We start from the raw sequence: 6,628 nt of genomic DNA on the forward strand, positions 1-6,628 counted from the left end.
GAAGAAAACCCCAAATACCAAGAATCCACCCTCAATGTCCCCCCAAACCTACCTGATGTTCTCCAAAACCCGCAACTTACCCTTTTCCACCACGATGACCACGCAAAACCAAAAGCAACCCAACGGAGACCCGAAAACACGTCAAAAACACCCCAAACAAGAACAGGATCGCACCAAAAAACAGAAGAAAACCCCAAATACCATAGATCCACCCCAAAACCACCCTAAACCTACGTGATGTTCTCCAAAACCCACAATTTACACTTTTCCACCATGATGACCAAGGAAAAACCAACGAAACCCAACGGAGACCCCAAAACACGTCAAAATCACCGCAAAAAGAGAACGGGATCACCCCAAAAACTGGAAGAAAATCACCCAAAACCATAGATCCACCCCAAAACCAGCCGAAACCTACCTGATGTTCTCCAAGACCAACAATTTACGCTTTTCCACCAAGATGACCACGGAAAACCAAACAAAACCCAACGGAGACCACAAAACACATCTAAAACACCCCAAAAAAGAACAAGGTCAGAAGAAAAAACAGAAGAAAACCCCAAATACCAAGAATCCACCCCAAAAGTCCCCCAAACCTACCTGAAGATCTCCAAAAGACGCAACTTACAATTTTCCACAACGATAACCACGGAAAACCAAAAAAAAAACAACGGAGACCCCAAAACACGTCAAAAACACCGCAAACAAGAACGGGATCACCCCCAAACACGAAAGAAAACCCCCAAAACCGTAGATCCACCCCAAAACTACCCTAAACCTACCTGATGTTCTCCAAAACACACAATTTACCCTTTTCCACCATGATGACCACCGAAAACCAAACGAAACCCAACGGAGACCACAAAACACGTCAAAATCACCGCAAACAAGAACGGGATCACCATCAAAAACGAAAGAAAACCCCCAAAACCATAGATCCACCCCAAAACCACCCTAAACCTACCTGATGCTCTCCAAAACACACAATTTACCCTTTTCCAACTTGACGACCAACGAGAACCCAACAAACCCAAAAGAGACATCTAAACACGTCGATAACACCCCAAAAAATAACGGGATCAAAAAAAAAAACACCAAAAGCTATGAATTTCACCCCAAAACCACACTAAACTCACATGATCTTCTCCAAAACCCACAATCCAATCCCATTTACCTTAACGTCAAATGAGAACCCAATGAAACCCAACAAAAACCGCAAAACACGTCCAAAACACCCCAAAAAAAGAAAGGGATCACCCCCCAAAAAAACAGAAGAAAACCCCAAATACCAAGAATCCACCCTCAATGTCCCCCCAAACCTACCTGACGTTCTCCAAAACCCGCAACTTAACCTTTTCAGCCACGATGACCACGCAAAACCAAATGAAACCCAACGGAGACCCCAAAACACGTCAAAAACAACCCAAACAATAACGGGATCACCACCAAAACTGAAGAAAATCCCCCAAAAGCACAGAAACAACGGCAAAACCACTATAAACTCACCTGATCTTATCCAAAACCCACAATCCACACGCATTAAAATTAACGACCAATGAGAAGCCAACGAAACACAACAGAGACCCCAAAACACGTCAAAAACACCCTAAACAAGATCAGGAAAACACCCCAAAACAGAAGAAAACCCCAAATACCATAGATCCACCCCAAAACCACCCTAAACCTACCTGATGATCTCCAAAACACACAATTTACCCTTTTCCAACATGATGACCACGCAAAACCCAACGAAACCCAACGGAGACCGCAAAACACGTCTAAAACACCCCAAAAAAGGACGAGATCACCCCCAAAAACTAAAAGAAAATTCCCAAAAAGAACGGATCCAATCCCAAAACCACTCTAAACTCACCTGATCTTCTCCAAAACCCACAATTTACCCTTTTACACCATGATGACTATGGAAAAACCAAACGAAACCCAACGGAGACCCCAAAACATGTCAAAATCACCGCAAACACGAACGGGATCACCCAAAAACTGGAAGAAAATCCCCCAAAACCATAGATCCACCCCAAAACCATCCTAAACCTACCTGATCTTCTCCAAAACCCACTATTTATGCATTTCCACCATGATGACCACAGAAAACCCAAAAAAACCCAACGGAGACCCCAAAACACGTCAAAAACACCCCAAACAAAAACGGGATCACCGCGAAAACTGGAAGAAAATCCCCAAAAAGTACGGATCCAACACCCAAACCACTCTAAACTCACCTGATCTTCTGCAAAACCCACCATCCACTCCCATTTAACTTAACGACCAACGAGAACACAACAAAACCAAACGGAGACCCCAAAACACGTCAAAAACAACGCAAACAAGAACAGGATCACACCCAAAAACGAAAGAAAACCCCCAAAGCCATAGATCCACCCCAAAACCACCCTAAACCTACCTGATGTTCTCCAAAACCCACAATTTACTCTTTTCCAACAAGATGACCATGGAAAACCCAACGAAACCCAACGGAGACCCCAAAACACGTCAAAAACACCCTAAACAAGAACAGGATCATCCCAAAAAACAGAATAAAGGCCCAAATTCCATAGATCCACCCCAAAACCACCCTAAAGCACCCTGATCTTCTCCAAAACCCACAATTGACCCTTTTCCAACATGATGACCATGGAAAACCCAACGAAACCCAACAGAGCCCCCAAAACACGTCAAAAACACACCAGAAAGGAACAGGATCAACCCCAAAAACGAAAGAAAACCCCCAAAACCATAGATCCAACCCCAAACCACCCTAAACCTACCTGATCTTCTCCAAAACTCACAATTTACACTTTTCCACCATGATGACCATGGAAAACCAAACGAAACCCAACAAAGACCCCAAAACACGTCTAAAGCACCCCAAAAAAGAACGGGATCACCCCGAAAACTGTAAGAAAATCCCCAAAAAGCACGGATCCAACCCCCAAACCACTCTAAACTCACCTGATCTTCTCCAAAACTCACAATTTACACTTTTCCACCATGATGACCAGGGAAAACCCAACAAAACCCAACGGAAACCACAAAAAAAAGTCAAAAACACCCCAAAAAAGAACGGGATCACAACCAAAAACGAACGAAAATCCCCCAAAAGCACGGATCCAACCCCCAAAACACCCTAAACTTACCTGATCTTCTCCAAAACCCACAATCCACTCCCATTTACCTTGACGAACAACGAGAACCTAACGAAGCCCAACGGAGACCCCAAAGCACGTCAAAAACACCCCAAACAAAAACGGGATCACCCCCAAAACTGGAAGAAAACCCCTCAAAACCATAGATCCACCTCAAAACCACCCTAAACCTACCTGATGTTCTCCAAAACCCACAATTTACCCTTTTCCACCATGATGACCAGGGAAAACCCAACAAAACCCAACGGAGACCCCAAAACACGTCTAAAACACCCCAAAAAAGAACGGGATCAGAAGAAAAAACACCGAAACCTATGAATTTCCCCCCAAAACCACACTAAACTCACATGATCTTCTCCAAAACCCACAATCCGCTCCCATTTACCTTAACGTCAAACGAGAACCCAATGAAACCCAACAGAGACCACAAAACACGTCAAAAACACCCCAAAAAAGAAAGGGATCACCCCAAAAAAAGAGAAGAAAACCCCAAATACCAAGAATCCACCCCCAAAGTCCCCCCAAACCTACCTGATGTTCTCCAAAACCCGCAACTTACCCTTTTCCACCATGATGACCAGGGAAAACCAAACGAAACCCAACGGAGACCCCAAAAAACGTCAAAACCTCCGCAAACACGAATGGGATCACCCAAAAACTGGAAGAAAACCCCTCAAAACCATAGATCCACCTCAAAACCACCCTAAACCTAGCTGATGTTCTCCAAAACCCACAATTTACCCTTTTCCACCATGATGACCACGGAAAACCAAACGAAACCCAACGGAGACCCCAAAACACGTCTAAAACACCCCAAAAAAGAACGGGATCAGAAGAAAAAACACCAAAAACTATGAATTTCCCCCAAAAACCATACTAAACTCACATGATCTTCTCCAAAACCCACCATCCACACCCATTTACCTTAACGTCAAACGAGAACCCAATGAAACCCAACAAAGACCGAAAAACACGTTAAAAACACCCCAAAAAAGAAAGGGATCAGAAGAAAAAACACCAAAAACTATGAATTTCCCCCCCAAACCGCCGTAAACTAACCTGATCTTCTCCAAAACCCACAATCCACTCCCATTTACCTTGACGACCAACGAGAACCTAACGAAGCCCAACAGAGACTGCAAAACATGCCAAAAACACCCAAAAAAGAACAGAATTAACCCACAAAATAGAACAAAATGCCAAATACCACATATCCTCCCGAAAAGCACCCTAAACCTAACTGATGTTCTCCAAAACCCACAACTTACTCTTCTCCACTAGGATGACCACGGAAAATCCAACGAAACCCAACGGAGACCCCAAAACACGTCAAAAACACCCAAACAAGAACGGAATCAACAACAAAACTGGAAGAAAATCCCCCAAAACCATAGATCCACCCCAAAACCACCCTAAACCTACCTGATCTTCTCCAAAACCCACAATTTACACTTTTCCACCACGATGAACACGGAAAACCCAACGAAACCCAACGGAGACCCCAAAACACGTCTAAAACACCCCAAACAAGAACGGGATCACCCCCAAATCTGGAAGAAAACTCCTCAAAATTATAGATGCACCTCAAAACCACCCTAAACCTACCTGATGTTCTCCAAAACCCACAATTTACAATTTTCCAACAAGATGATCATGGAAAACCAAACGAAACCCAACGGAGACCCCAAAACACGTCAGAACCACCGCAAACACGAATGGGATCACCCAAAAACTGGAAGAAAACCCCTCAAAACCATAGATCCACCTCAAAACCACCCTAAAACGACGTGATGTTCTCCAAAACCCACAATTAACACTTTTCCACCACGATGAACACGGAAAACCCAACGAAACCCAACGGAGACCCCAAAACACGTCTAAAACACCCCAAACAAAAACGGGATCAAAAGAAAAAACACCAAAAACTATGAATTTCCCCCCAAAACCACACTAAGCTCACCTGATCTTCTCCAAAACCTACAATCCACACCCATTTAAATTAACGACCAACGAGAAGCCAACGAAACCCAACGGAGACCCCAAAACACGTCAAAAACACCCCAAACAAGAACGGGATCACCCCCAAATCTGGAAGAAATCTCCTCAAAACTATAGATGCACCTCAAAACCACCCTAAACCTACCTGATGTTCTCCAAAACCCACAATTTACACTTTTCCAACAAGATGACCATGGAAAACCCAACGAAACCCAACGGAGACCCCAAAACAGGTCAAAAACACCGCAAAGAAGAACAGGATCAACCCAAAAAACAGAATAAAGGCCCAAATTCCATAGATCCACCCCAAAACCACCCTAAAGCACCCTGATCTTCTCCAAAACCCACAATTGACCCTTTTCCAACATGATGACCATGGAAAACCCAACGAAACCCAACAGAGCCCCCAAAACACATCAAAAACACCCCAGAAAGGAACAGGATCACCCCCAAAAACGAAAGAAAACCCCCAAAACCATAGATCCAACCCCAAACCACCCTAAACCTACCTGATCTCCTCCAAAACTCACAATTTACACTTTTCCACCATGATGACCATGGAAAACCAAACGAAACCCAACGGAGACCCCAAAACACGTCAAAAACACCACAAACAAAAACGGGATCACCCCCAAAACTGGAAGAAAATCCCCAAAAAGTACGGATCCAACACCCAAACCACTCTAAACTCACCTGATCTTCTCCAAAACCCACAATCCACACCCATTTAAATTAACGACCAACGAGAAGCCAACGAAACCCAACGGAGACCCCAAAACACGTCAAAAACACCCCAAACAAGAAAGGGATCACCCCCAAATCTGGAAGAAAACTCCTCAAAACTATAGATGCACCTCAAAACCACCCTAAACCTACCTGATGTTCTCCAAAACCCACAATTTACCCTTTTCCACCATGATGACAATGGAAAACCAAACGAAACCCAACGGAGACCCCAAAACATGTCAAAATCACCGCAAACACGAACGGGATCACCCAAAAACTGGAAGAAAATCCCCCAAAACCATAGATCCACCTCAAAACCATCCTAAACCTACCTGATCTTCTCCAAAACCTACCATTTATGCATTTCCACCATGATGACCACGGAAAACCCAACAAAACCCAATGGAGACCCCAAAAAACGTCAAAAACACCCTAAGCAAGAACGGCATCACCGCCAAAACTGGAAGAAAATCCCCAAAAAGCACTGATCCAACACCCAAACCACTCTAAACTCACCTGATCTTCTGCAAAACATACCATCCACTCCCATTTAAATTAACGACCAACGAGAACACAACGAAACCAAACGGAGACCCCAAAACACGTCAAAAACACCGCAAACAAGAACAGGATCAAACCCAAAAACGAAAGAAAACCCCCAAAGCCATAGATCCACCCCAAAACCACCCTAAACCTACCTGATCTTCTCCAAAACCCACAATTGACACTTTTCCACCATG

This window comes from Aythya ferina (genome assembly GCF_964211825.1).
Source record: "Aythya ferina genome assembly, contig: HAP1_SCAFFOLD_182, whole genome shotgun sequence".
Lineage (NCBI taxonomy): Eukaryota > Metazoa > Chordata > Aves > Anseriformes > Anatidae > Aythya > Aythya ferina.